Raw genomic sequence first — 15,470 nt, forward strand, 5'->3', positions numbered from 1 at the left:
TGCTCATATGTACAAGAATATAACTACTATAATACAGCCCCTATGTACAAGAATATAACTACTATAATACTGCCCCTATGTACAAGAATATAACTACTATAATACTGCTCCTATGTACAAGAATATAACTACTATAATACTTCCCCTATGTACAAGAATATAACTGCTATAATACTGCCCCCTATGTACAAGAATATAACTACTATAATACTGCCCCTATGTACAGGAATATAACTACTATAATGCTGCCCCTATGTACAGGAATATATCTACTATAATACTGCCTCCTATGTACAAGAATATAACTACTATAAAACTGCTCCTATGTACAAGAAAATAACTACTATAATACTGCTCCTATGTACAAGAATATAACTACTATAATACTGCTCCTATATACAAGAATATAACTAATATAATACTGCTCCTATATACAAGAATATAACTACTATAATACTGCCCCTATGTACAAGAATATAACTACTATAATACTGCCCCTATGTACAAGAATATAACTACTATAATACTTCTATGGACAAGAATATAACTACTATAATACTGCCCCTATATACAAGAATATAACTACTATAATACTGCCCCTATGTACAAGAATATAACTACTATAATACTGCCCCTATGTACAAGAATATAACTACTTTAATACTTCTATGGACAAGAATATAACTACTATAATACTGCCCCTATATACAAGAATATAACTACTATAATACTGCTCCTATGTACAAGAATATAACTACTATAATACTGCCCCTATGTACAAGAATATAACTACTATAATACTGCTCCTATGTCAAGAATACAACTACTATAATACTGCCCCCTATGTACAAGAATATAACTACTATAATACTGCTCCTATGTACAAAAATATAACTACTATAATACTGCCCCTATGTACAAGAATATAACTACTATAATACTGCTCCAATGCACAAAAATATAACTACCATAATATTGCTCCTATGTACAAGAATATAACTACAATAATACTGCTCCTATGTACAAGAATATAACTACTATAATACTGCCCCTATGTACAAGAATATAACTACTATAATACTGCTCCTATGTGCAAGAATATAACTACTATAATACTGCTCCTATGTACAAGAATATAACTACTATAATACTGCCCCTATGTACAAGAATATAACTACTATAATACTGCTCCTATGTCAAGAATACAACTACTATAATACTGCCCCCTATGTACAAGAATATAACTACTATAATACTGCTCCTATGTACAAAAATATAACTAATATAATACTGCCCCTATGTACAAGAATATAACTACTATAATACTGCTGCAATGCACAAAAATATAACTACCATAATATTGCTCCTATGTACAAGAATATAACTACAATAATACTGCTCCTATGTACAAGAATATAACTACTATAATACTGCCCCTATGTACAAGAATATAACTACTATAATACTGCTCCTATGTGCAAGAATATAACTACTATAATACTGCTCCTATGCACAAAAATATAACTACTATAATATTGCTCCTATGTACAAGAATATAACTACTATAATACTGCCCCTATGTACAAGAATATAACTGCTATAATACTGCCCCCTATGTACAAGAATATAACTACTATAATACTGCTCATATGTACAAGAATATAACTACTATAATACAGCCCCTATGTACAAGAATATAACTACTATAATACTGCCCCTATGTACAAGAATATAACTACTATAATACTGCTCCTATGTACAAGAATATAACTACTATAATACTTCCCCTATGTACAAGAATATAACTGCTATAATACTGCCCCCTATGTACAAGAATATAACTACTATAATACTGCTCCTATGTACAAGAATATAACTACTATAATACTGCCCCTATGTACAAGAATATAACTACTATAATACTGCTCCTATGCACAAAAATATAACTACTATAATATTGCTCCTATGTACAAGAATATAACTACTATAATACTGCCCCTATGTACAAGAATATAACTGCTATAATACTGCCCCCTATGTACAAGAATATAACTACTATAATACTGCTCATATGTACAAGAATATAACTACTATAATACAGCCCCTATGTACAAGAATATAACTACTATAATACTGCCCCTATGTACAAGAATATAACTACTATAATACTGCTCCTATGTACAAGAATATAACTACTATAATACTTCCCCTATGTACAAGAATATAACTGCTATAATACTGCCCCCTATGTACAAGAATATAACTACTATAATACTGCCCCTATGTACAGGAATATAACTACTATAATGCTGCCCCTATGTACAGGAATATATCTACTATAATACTGCCTCCTATGTACAAGAATATAACTACTATAAAACTGCTCCTATGTACAAGAAAATAACTACTATAATACTGCTCCTATGTACAAGAATATAACTACTATAATACTGCTCCTATATACAAGAATATAACTAATATAATACTGCTCCTATATACAAGAATATAACTACTATAATACTGCCCCTATGTACAAGAATATAACTACTATAATACTGCCCCTATGTACAAGAATATAACTACTATAATACTTCTATGGACAAGAATATAACTACTATAATACTGCCCCTATATACAAGAATATAACTACTATAATACTGCCCCTATGTACAAGAATATAACTACTATAATACTGCCCCTATGTACAAGAATATAACTACTTTAATACTTCTATGGACAAGAATATAACTACTATAATACTGCCCCTATATACAAGAATATAACTACTATAATACTGCTCCTATGTACAAGAATATAACTACTATAATACTGCCCCTATGTACAAGAATATAACTACTATAATACTGCTCCTATGTAGAAGAATATAACTACTATAATACTGCTCCTATGTACAAGCATATAACTACTATAATACTGCTCCTATGTACAAGAATATAACTACTATAATACTGCTCCTATATACAAGAATATAACTACTATAATACTGCTCCTATATACAAGAATATAACTACTATAATACTGCTCCTATGTACAAGCATATAACTACTATAATACTGCTCCTATGTACAAAGAATATAACTACTATAATACTGCTCCTATATACAAGAATATAACTACTATAATACTGCTCCTATATACAAGAATATAACTACTATAATACTGCTCCTATGTACAAGAATATAACTACTATGATACTGCTCCAATGTATGAGAATTGTTATTAAGATTATATTTGGTTACTCATGTTGCCGCATTTCCACAGTTGTATTAATAGCCTCATTCTCTATTGTGATTGTAGCATTGAGTTGTGTTTGCTCCGGCCCCTCGCTCTCAGTGGTGCAGTCTTGCTTCTCCTTTATTACATCTGCCATTTGATTTGGAGAATATGGACGAAATGTTTAAGAATTGGACAATACCAATTATCCTGATCACAGGAGATGCATCCGGAGCAGCGGGGACACTTTCTCTTTGTGATTAATTAGCCAGAAATCGATGAGGGACATTACACAGAAGACCCCTGCAGCTGAGACATTTCCCTTTAGCTCCCCCATTGTGTCCTGTCGTTATGTGTTATTTTTATTATTTATTTTATATGCCTATTATATTGCTTTATGCTAATTTTATTTTTAGATAATACATATAGATAGAAATTTTAAAATCAATCTATAGTATCTATTATCTATCTATCATCTATTATTATTTTTTATTATTATAGCGCCATTTATTCCATGGTGCTTTACATGTGAGGAAGGGTATACATAATAAAAACAAGTACAATAATCTTAAACAATACAAGTCATAACTGGTACAGGAGGAGAGAGGACCCTGCCCGCGAGGGCTCACAATCTACAAGGGATGGGTGAGAATACAGTAGGTGAGGGTAGAGCTGGTCGTGCAGTGGTTTGGTTGATCGGTGGTTACTGCAGGTTGTAGGCTTGTCGGAAGAGGTGGGTCTTCAGATTCTTTTTGAAGGTTTCGATGGTAGGCGAGAGTCTGATGTGTTGTGGTAGAGAGTCCCAGAGTAGGGAGGGATGCGCGAGAGAAATCTTGTATGCGATTGTGGGAAGAGGAGATAAGAGGGGAGTAGAGAAGGAGATCTTGTGAGGATCGGAGGTTGCGTGTAGGTAAGTCCCGGGAGACGAGGTCACAGATGTATGGAGGAGACAGGTTGTGGATGGCTTTGTATGTCATGGTTAGGGTTTTGTACTGGAGTCTCTGGGCAATGGGGAGCCAGTGAAGGGATTGACAGAGGGGAGAGGCCGGAGAATAGCGGGAGGACAGGTGGATTAGTCGGGCAGCAGAGTTTAGAATAGATTGGAGGGGTGCGAGAGTGTTCGAGGGGAGGCCACAGAGCAGGAGGTTACAGTAGTCGAGGCGGGAGATGATGAGGGCATGGACTAGGGTTTTTGCAGATTCTTGGTTTAGGAATGTATGGATCTGTGAAATATTTTTGAGTTGAAGGTGGCAGGAAGGGGAAAGGGCTTGGATATGTGGTTTGAAAGAGAGATCAGCGTCAAGGATTACCCCGAGGCAGCGAGCTTGTGGGACTGGGGAGAGTGGGCAGCCATTTACTGTAATGGATAGGTTCGTTGGGGGGGTCGCGTGAGATGTGGGAAAGACAATAAATTCTGTTTTGTCCATGTTAAGTTTCAGAAATCTAGCGGAGAAGAAGGATGAAATAGCGGACAGACATTGAGGGATTCTGGTTAGTAGGGAGGTGATATCTGGTCCAGAGATGTAGATCTGTGTGTCGTCAGCATAGAGGTGATACTGGAAGCCATGAGATTCTATGAGCTGTCCCAGGCCAAAGGTGTAAATGGAGAAGAGCAGGGGCCCAAGGACTGAACCTTGTGGGACTCCGACAGATAGGGGGCGAGGTGAGGAGGTGGTGTGTGAGTGGGAGACGCTGAATGTCCGGTCTGTTAGGTATGATGAGATCCAGGATAGGGCCAAGTCTGTGATGCCAAGGGATGAGAGGGTCTGTAATAATAGGGAATGGTCCACTGTGTCAAAGGCAGCCGACAGGTCGAGGAGGAGGATAGAGTAGTGTCGCTTGGTCTTGGCGGTTAATAGGTCATTGGTGACCTTAGTTTGGGCAGTTTCAGTGGAATAGTGTGAGCGGAAGCCAGATTGTAAGCGGTCGAAGAGGGAGCAAGAAGAGAGATGGGAGGACAGTTCAAGGTAGACGTGTTGTTCCAGTAGTTTGGAGGCATAAGGGAGAAGTGATATAGGGCGATAGCTAGATACAGAGGATGGATCAAGAGAGGGCTTTTTGAGGACAGGTGTGATGGTGGCATGTTTAAAGCTTGAGGGTAGAACACCAGTTGTTAGTGATAGGTTGAAGAAATGGGTTAGGGTTGGGATGAAGATTGTGGTGAGGTTTGGGATGAGGTGGGATGGGAGCGGGTCAAGTGCACAGGTGGTGAGATGTGATCTTGAGAGTAGAGTGGAGAGTCGATCTTCTGTAATGGTGGAGAAGTTGGTTTTGGAGGTGGAGGGCTGGGTAGTTGGGAGGAAGGGCTCTTGGGGTTGTTGACCAAAACTGTCTCTGATGTTAGCAATCTTCTGCTTGAAAAATGAGGCAAAGTCTTCAGCTGAGATGAGTGGGGAGGGAGGAGGTGCTGGGGGATGGAGGAGAGAATTGAAGGTGTTGAATAACTGTTTAGGGTTGTGAGACAGGGAGGATATGAGAGATGAGAAGTAGGTTTGTTTTGCTGTTGTGAGTGTGGTCTTGAAAGTAGTGAGGGACTGTTTGAATGCTATGAAGTGCTCGTTGGAGTGGGATCTTTTCCATCTGCGCTCAGCAGCCCTGGAAGCTCGCCTCAGTTCCTTGGTCAGGCTGGTGTGCCAGGGCTGTCTGTTGATTTTACGGCAGCAGATTCCAAAGCTACAGCTATTGTGGTGTTATATAGAGCATCAGCGGCATCCGCATTGTGTAAGGAACTTATGTCTGTAATCTATCTATTATCTATCTATCATCTATCTATTATCTATCATATATCTATCATCTATCGATTATGTTCTATCTATCATCTATCTATTATCTATCCATCTATCTATTATCTATCTATTTATCTACCTATTATCTATCTATTATCTATCTATCATATATCTATCATCTATCTATCTATCTATCTATTATCTATCTTCTATGTATTATCTATCTATTATCTATCTATTATCCATCTATCTATTATCTATCTATCATCTATGTATTATCTATCTATTATCTATTATTTACCTATTATCCATCTATCTATTATCTATCTATCTATCTATTTATCTATCTATCTATTATCTACCTATTATCCATCTATCTATTATCTATCTATCATCTATCTATTATCTATCTATTATCCATCTATCTATTATCTATCTATTATCCATCTATCTATTATCTATCTATCATCTATCTATTATCTATCTATTATCCATCTATCTATTATCTATTATCTATCTATTATCCATCTATCTATTATCTATCTATCATCTATCTATTATCTATCTACTATCTATCTATTATCCATCTATCTATTTATTATCTATCTATTGTCTCTCTGTCTATCACCTGCTGCCATGCTGTATAGTTATGTGCACCTGCGCTCCGGTGAGAACCCTCCTCTGTTACACAATGGGTATACAGCGCCTGTTAGAATATACTGTAAGTTAAATACACTGAATTACTGTAGACTGATTGTATTTATTATTTTTAACCATTTGGCCTCATAGTAAAAAAAGTCTGAATATTCCTCACTTTACTGTAAAGATAAAAGATAAATCTCTGCTTACCTGCAGCCACCACTAGATGGAGCTCATTGCCTATTGGTGTAGACATCTAATAGGCGCTATATAAACTTGCATGCAATGAGCTCCCCCTAGTGTAATTAAAGTAGCATTACCATTTCTGTCCCCTCTTTCTCTGATAATGGGTAAGTTGATGGTAATTTCAGAGTTGGGGTTTACTGAACTTGTGCTATGCTCTTGTGCGCTTACAGTGTCGCCCTCTAGTGCTGAGAAGTGCGCACTGTCAGTGTTTGCACCCAATGCTCCATGTTATGTAACCGTGAGGCGGCAGACGCTCTGGAGGACCCTGACTCTCCCGGAGGAATGTTTTCCTAGACCTGGCCGAGCGCAGTGTTTAGAGAAAACCGTACGGCTACAAATCAGATGTGAAAGGGGCCGTCTGTTCTTGTGTAAATAAAGCTTGATCATTGTGTAATGAAACGTCCCGCGGATTACTCATTTACATTGGATTGAGATTTCTCAGAACTTACAAGATCTCTGCTTCGTGTCAGTGAGTGAAACCATTCCTGCCAACATTCACAGACGATAACGCTTTGCGCCTTCTCCATCTTTCACGGCTGATGTTTGTTACAATGTGTCAGTTGCCAACTTCATTTTTTAACGTTTTTTCCAGACATTGCGGATTCGCTGGCAGCCAATATTTTTGACGGAATCATTGGAAAACCATAATAAACCATTACGAGTTTGAGTGATAGATGACGATGGCCCAAAATTCAGATACGACGACATCGGCAGCATTCACTGACAACTAGAACGGACGACGATTACTGGCGGGAGCGATCGTCTGCAGCCGGCGTCTGCATAATGTATGATAACGGTTATTACCGGCGGCAGCAGACGAGGAGCCGCAGATATGGCGGCTCATACCCCGGGTATGATACCCGGAGGATAGGATCGGAGTCAGATACCACAGATAGTTCAGCTGCCGGCCTGTAGGTGGCAGTATGGGAGTACAGAGGATTCCCTGCGTGTATGAAGTCAGTGTATTCACATAGTATCAGCAGCGTTACAGTGTGTCAGGACGGCAGCAGGAAAAGAAGCTAATACAGATATGCACAGGAAAGAAAATGTGTGTATGTACTGTATACATATATATGTGTGTATGTACTGCATGTATATATATATATATCTGTGTATGTACTGTATGTATATATATATATCTGTGTATGTACTGTATGTATATGTGTATGTACTGTATACATATATATGTATGTACTGTATATATATATATATATATATATATATATCTGTGTATGTACTGTATGTATATATATATATATATGTGTGTATGTACTGTATGTATATATATATATATATCTCTGTGTATGTACTGTATGTATATATATCTCTGTGTATGTACTGTATGTATATATATATATATCTGTGAATGTACTGTATGTACTGTATACATATATATGTGTGTATGTACTGCATGTATATATATATATATATATATATATCTGTGTATGTACTGTATGTATATATATATCTGTGTATGTACTGTATGTATATGTGTATGTACTGTATACATATATATGTGTGTATGTACTGTATATATATATATATATATATATCTGTGTATGTACTGTATGTATATATATATATGTGTGTATGTACTGTATGTATATATATATATATCTGTGTATGTAATCTGTGTATGTACTGTATGTATATATATATATATCTGTGTATGTACTGTATGTATATATATATCTGTGTATGTACTGTATGTATATATATATCTGTGTATGTACTGTATGTATATGTGTATGTACTGTATACATATATATGTGTGTATGTACTGTATATATATATATATATATATCTGTGTATGTACTGTATGTATATATATATATATATGTGTGTATGTACTGTATGTATATATATATATATCTGTGTATGTAATCTGTGTATGTACTGTATGTATATATATATATATATATATATCTGTGTATGTACTGTATGTATATATATATATATCTGTGTATGTAATCTGTGTATGTACTGTATGTATATATATATATCTGTGTATGTACTGTATGTACTGTATATATATATCTGTGTATGTACTGTATGTATATATATATATATATATATATATATATATATATATATATATCTGTGTATGTAATCTGTGTATGTACTGAATGTATATATATATATATATATATATATATATATATATATCTGTGTATGTAATCTGTGTATGTACTGTATGTATATATATATATATATATATCTGTGTATGTACTATATGTATATATGTGTATGTACTGTATATATATATATATATCTGTGTATGTACTGTATGTATACATATATATGTATGTACTGTATGCATATATGTGTGTATGTACTGTATATATATATATATATATATATATATATCTGTGTATGTACTGTATGTATATATGTCTCTATAGGTACTGTATGTATATATGTCTCTATAGGTACTGTATGTATATATGTGTATGTATGTACTGTGTGTATATATATATATCTGTGTATGTACTGTATGTATATGTGTATGTACTGTATACATATATATGTGTGTATGTACTGTATATATATATATATATATATATCTGTGTATGTACTGTATGTATATATATATATGTGTGTATGTACTGTATGTATATATATATATATATATCTGTGTATGTAATCTGTGTATGTACTGTATGTATATATATATATATATATATATATCTGTGTATGTACTGTATGTATATATATATATATCTGTGTATGTAATCTGTGTATGTACTGTATGTATATATATATATATATATATCTGTGTATGTACTGTATGTATATATATATATATATCTGTGTATGTAATCTGTGTATGTACTGTATGTATATATATATATCTGTGTATGTACTGTATGTACTGTATATATATATCTGTGTATGTACTGTATGTATATATATATATATATATATATATATATCTGTGTATGTACTGTATGTATATATATATATATATATATCTGTGTATGTAATCTGTGTATGTACTGAATGTATATATATATATATATATATATATATATATATCTGTGTATGTAATCTGTGTATGTACTGTATGTATATATATATATATATATATATATATATATATATATCTGTGTATGTACTATATGTATATATGTGTATGTACTGTATATATATATATATATATCTGTGTATGTACTGTATGTATACATATATATGTATGTACTGTATGCATATATGTGTGTATGTACTGTATATATATATATATATATATATATATATATATATATCTGTGTATGTACTGTATGTATATATGTCTCTATAGGTACTGTATGTATATATGTCTCTATAGGTACTGTATGTATATCTGTGTATGTACTGTATGTATATACGTGTGTATAGATACTCTTGACCTGCGGACTCTTTTCTTATTGGTTTTTGCATTGGTGTTTTTATGAAAAACTAAGTGGCATTTTTATACCCAGATCTGAACCAAGCATACAGGGGCTTCTCACAAAATTAGAATATCATCAAAAAGTTAATTTATTTCAGTTCTTCAATACAAAAAGTGAATCTAATATATTACATAGAGTCATTACACACAGAGTGATCTATTTAACGTGTCTATTTCTGTTAATGTTGGTGATTATGGCTTACAGCCAATGAAAACCCAAAAGTCATTATCTCAGTAAATTAAAATAATTAACAAAAAACACCTGCAAAGGCTCCTAAGTGTTTATAAGGGCTCCTTAGTCTGTTTCAGTAGCTCCACAATCATGGGGAAGACTGCTGACCTGACAGATGTCCAGAAGGCGTCACTGACACACTCCACAAGGAGGGGAAGCCACAAAAGGTCATTGCTAAAGAAGCCGGCTGTTCACACAGTGCTGTATCCAAGCATATTAATGGGAAGTGGAGTGGAAGGAAAAAGTGCGGTAGAAAAGGTGCACAAGCAACCAGGATAACCGCAGCCTTGAAAGGATTGTTAAGAAAAGGCCATTCAAGAATGTGGGGGAGATTTACAAGGAGCGGACTGCTGCTGGAGTCATTGCTTCACCACACACAGACGTATCCAGGACATGGACTACAAGTGTCACATTCCTTGTGTCAGCCACTCATGACCAACAGACAACGCCAGAAGCGTCTTACCTGGGCCAAGGAGAAAAGAACCGGACTGTTGTCAGTGGTCTAAGGTGTTTTCAGACGAAAGTAAATTTTGCATTTCATTTGGAAATCAAGGTCCCAGAGTCTGGAGGAAGAGTGGAGAAACCACAATCCAAGCTGCTGGAGGTCTAGTGTGAAGTCTCCACCATCAGTGATGGTTTGGGGAGCCATGTCATCTGCTGGTGTAGGTCCACTGTGTTTTATCAAGACCAAAGTCAGCGCAGCCGTCTACCAGGACATGTTAGAGCACTTCATGCTTCCCTCTGCCGACAAGCTTTTTGGAGATGGAAATGTCATTCTCCAGCAGGACTTGGCCCCTGTCCACACTGCAGAAAGTACCAATACCTGGTGTACAAACAACAGTATCACTGGGCTTGATTGGCAGCAAACTCGCCCGACCTTAACCCCATAGAGAATCTATGAAGGAAGATGAGAGACACCAGACCCAACAATGCAGACGAGCTGAAGGCTGCTATCAAAGCAACCTGGGCCTCCATAACCCCTCAGCAGCGCCTCAGGCTGATTGCCTCCATGCCACACCGCATTGATGCAGTAATTGATGCAAAAGGAGCCGCGACCAAGTATTGAGTGCATTTACTGAACATACATTTCAGTAGGACAACATTTCGGATTTTTAAATAATTTTTCAAGCTGGTGTTATAAAGTATTCTAATTTACTGAGATAATGACTTTTGGGTTTTCATTGGCTGTAAGCCATAATCATCAACATTAACAGAAATAAACACTTGGAATAGATCACTCTGTGTAATGACTCTATAGAATATATGAGATTCACTTTTTGTATTGAAGAACTGAAATAAATTCACTTTTTGATGATATTCTAATTTAGTGAGAGGCACCTGTATGTTTGTATAGGTATGTGTGTGCACTATGTATGTGTGTGTATGTATGTGTATGTGTGCGCACTATGTATGTGTGTATACAGTATATGTGTATGTGTGTGCACTATGTATGTGTGAGTATACAGTATATGTGTATATGTGTATGTGTGTGCACTATGTATGTGTACAGTATATGTGTATATGTGTGCACTATGTATGTGTGTATACAGTATATGTGTATGTGTGTGCACTATGTATGTGTGTGTATACAGTATATGTGTATATGTGTGCACTATGTTTGTGTACAGTATATGTGTATATGTGTGCACTATGTATGTGTGTGTATATGTGTATGTGTATGTGTGTGCACTATGTATGTGTGTGCACTATGTATGTGTGTGTACAGTATATGTGTATGTGTGCACTATGTATCTGTGTGTATATGTGTATGTGTGTGCACTATGTATGTGTGTGTACAGTATATGTGTATGTGTGTGCACTATGTATGTGTGTGTACAGTATATGTGTATATGTGTGCACTATGTATGTGTGTGTATATGTGTATATGTGTGCACTATGTATCTGTGTGTATATGTGTATGTGTGTGCACTATGTATGTGTGTGTACAGTATATGTGTATATGTGTGCACTATGTATGTGTGTGTATATGTGTATGTGTGTGCACTATGTATGTGTGTGCACTATGTATGTGTGTGTACAGTATATGTGTATGTGTGCACTATGTATCTGTGTGTATATGTGTATGTGTGTGCACTATGTATGTGTGTATACAGTATATGTGTATGTGTGCACTATGTATGTGTACAGTATATGTGTATATGTGTGCACTATGTATGTGCGTATACAGTATATGTGTATGTGTGTGCACTATGTATGTGTGTATACAATATGTGTGTGCACTATGTATGTGTGTGTACAGTATATGTGTATGTGTGCACTATGTATCTGTGTGTATGTGTATGTGTGTGCACTGTGTATGTGTGTATACAGTATATGTGTATGTGTGCACTATGTATGTGTACAGTATATGTGTATATGTGTGCACTATGTATGTGTGTATACAGTATATGTGTATGTGTGCACTATGTATGTGTACAGTATATGTGTATATGTGTGCACTATGTATGTGCGTATACAGTATATGTGTATGTGTGCACTATGTATCTGTGTGTATATGTGTATGTGTGTGCACTATGTATGTGTGTGTACAGTATATGTGTATATGTGTGCACTATGTATGTGTGTGTATATGTGTATGTGTGTGCACTATGTATGTGTGTGTACAGTATATGTGTATATGTGTGCACTATGTATGTGTGTGTATATGTGTATGTGTGTGCACTATGTATGTGTGTGCACTATGTATGTGTGTGTACAGTATATGTGTATGTGTGCACTATGTATCTGTGTGTATATGTGTATGTGTGTGCACTATGTATGTGTGTATACAGTATATGTGTATGTGTGCACTATGTATGTGTACAGTATATGTGTATATGTGTGCACTATGTATGTGTGTATACAGTATATGTGTATGTGTGCACTATGTATGTGTACAGTATATGTGTATATGTGTGCACTATGTATGTGCGTATACAGTATATGTGTATGTGTGCACTATGTATCTGTGTGTATATGTGTATGTGTGTGCACTATGTATGTGTGTGTACAGTATATGTGTATATGTGTGCACTATGTATGTGTGTATATGTGTATGTGTGTGCACTATGTATGTGTGTGTACAGTATATGTGTATATGTGTGCACTATGTATGTGTGTGTATATGTGTATGTGTGTGCACTATGTATGTGTGTGCACTATGTATGTGTGTGTACAGTATATGTGTATGTGTGCACTATGTATCTGTGTGTATATGTGTATGTGTGTGCACTATGTATGTGTGTATACAGTATATGTGTATGTGTGCACTATGTATGTGTACAGTATATGTGTATATGTGTGCACTATGTATGTGCGTATACAGTATATGTGTATATGTGTGCACTATGTATGTGTACAGTATATGTGTATATGTGTGCACAGTATATGTGTATGTGTGTGCACTATGTATGTGTGTATACAGTATGTGTGTGCACTATGTATGTGTGTGTACAGTATATGTGTATGTTTGTGCACTATATAACTGTGTGTCTGCTTGTGTACAGTGTGCGTGTGAATGTTATATGTATGATGTGTGAGTTGTGTGCGTGCTTGCATGTGTGTATACTGTATGTATGTGTGAATATATTGTGTCTGTATGATTGTATGTCACCTGCTGATTCTTTATGGCCGACTGACAAAATGGTGAAGCTATTCCGGCTGCCCCCACCCCCTCAGCTATGTTGCTCGCCCCACACCGTTACACCCCCATCCTCCCTATTCCTCTAGGTCATATTAATGAACATCCAGCACTCTATGGATTTATGGATTTTAGAGTTCGATGTATTTTCTGCTGTCTTGTCCTCACACACCACTCTCCTGATTAGACAGTCCCAGAAATCAGTCCTCATGGCTTCCCTATAGATCGTGTACACTCTATGTCATTCATCAGGGAGCCTGTTCTACGCATTGTTTGGATGCGACGTCTCATAACACAAGTGCTAAATATTGATCACATAATTTTTATTTTTCCAGTTCACAACATTTCTGGTGCCTTTTCCTGCAGATCTGACCTTAACATTGACTAACTGGAAAAAAAAAGGTCTTATTCCAGTAACCTCCTGTAAACTAGTAAATATCAGATTTCCTGACACAAGGCTCCAAATCTCCAGGTAAATTATAGAGTTCATACTTCCTGCAGCCACCACTAGAGGGAGCTCACTGCCTACTGTTTATACATAGGGATTAATCAGAAAGTATGCAGTGTGCTCCCTCTAGTGGTGGCTATGGGAAGTATGAATTTTATAATTAATGTCTATGCAGGAGGATTTGGAGCTGTGTACCAGAACAATTGAGCTCCGATTGCTATAAAGATATATTGTTAAATGAATTAGTAGATAATGCTGTACCTGGACATGACATGGTGTTTGAAGCGCACCTGTCATTTTAGGTGAATTTTCAGAATAAGCTGTTGTAAGTGTGTAAATGATGACTTACCGTACACTATTTTCAGACCATTATATGATTTGTATCCAGCATTTTTCACCAGTTGTCCCCTCTGAAGTCTCTGCTTCTAATTTTCAGTTGTCTCTGAGTTGGTGAGTGGAGAAAAGTTTCTATGATGCCTCCCATAACCAGCACACACAGACATGAGGAATTCCTGCTCTCTATGTAGCATATGTTGAAAAGCAGCAACAGCATGGAGGATATTACTCAGCAGTACTCAGCAGTGTAGCTGTGAATTTCAGCACTAAGATGAGATAAAACACTTATTAGAAAGCAGCAGCAGCATGGAGGACATTATACAGCAGTACTGAACAGTGTAGCTTTGGATTCAAATATAGGTTGAGATAAAACACTAGAAAGCAGCAACGGGATGCAGGATATTATACAGCAGTACTGAGTAGTGTATCTGTGGATCTAGCTCTAGAGGAAGATAAACTTACTAGAAAGCAGCAACAACATAGACGACATTATGTAGCAGTAATGAGTAGTATAGCTGTGAATCTAGCACTAAATTGAGCTA

The 15,470-nt window shown here is 35.8% G+C and overlaps 1 protein-coding gene across 1 annotated transcript in view; it reads right to left on the reverse strand.

Moving 5' to 3' along the window:
• CACNA1H (calcium voltage-gated channel subunit alpha1 H) overlaps positions 1-15,150 on the reverse strand; it is a 417,575-nt gene extending 402,425 nt beyond the window's left edge. Inside the window, exon 1 of the mRNA XM_077274375.1 lies at positions 14,942-15,150. The gene's annotated coding sequence lies outside the window, so the exon portion shown is untranslated. The remainder of the gene's footprint in view (positions 1-14,941) is intronic.
• Positions 15,151-15,470: the final 320 nt, after the last annotated feature.

This window comes from Ranitomeya variabilis, chromosome 7 (genome assembly GCF_051348905.1).
Source record: "Ranitomeya variabilis isolate aRanVar5 chromosome 7, aRanVar5.hap1, whole genome shotgun sequence".
Lineage (NCBI taxonomy): Eukaryota > Metazoa > Chordata > Amphibia > Anura > Dendrobatidae > Ranitomeya > Ranitomeya variabilis.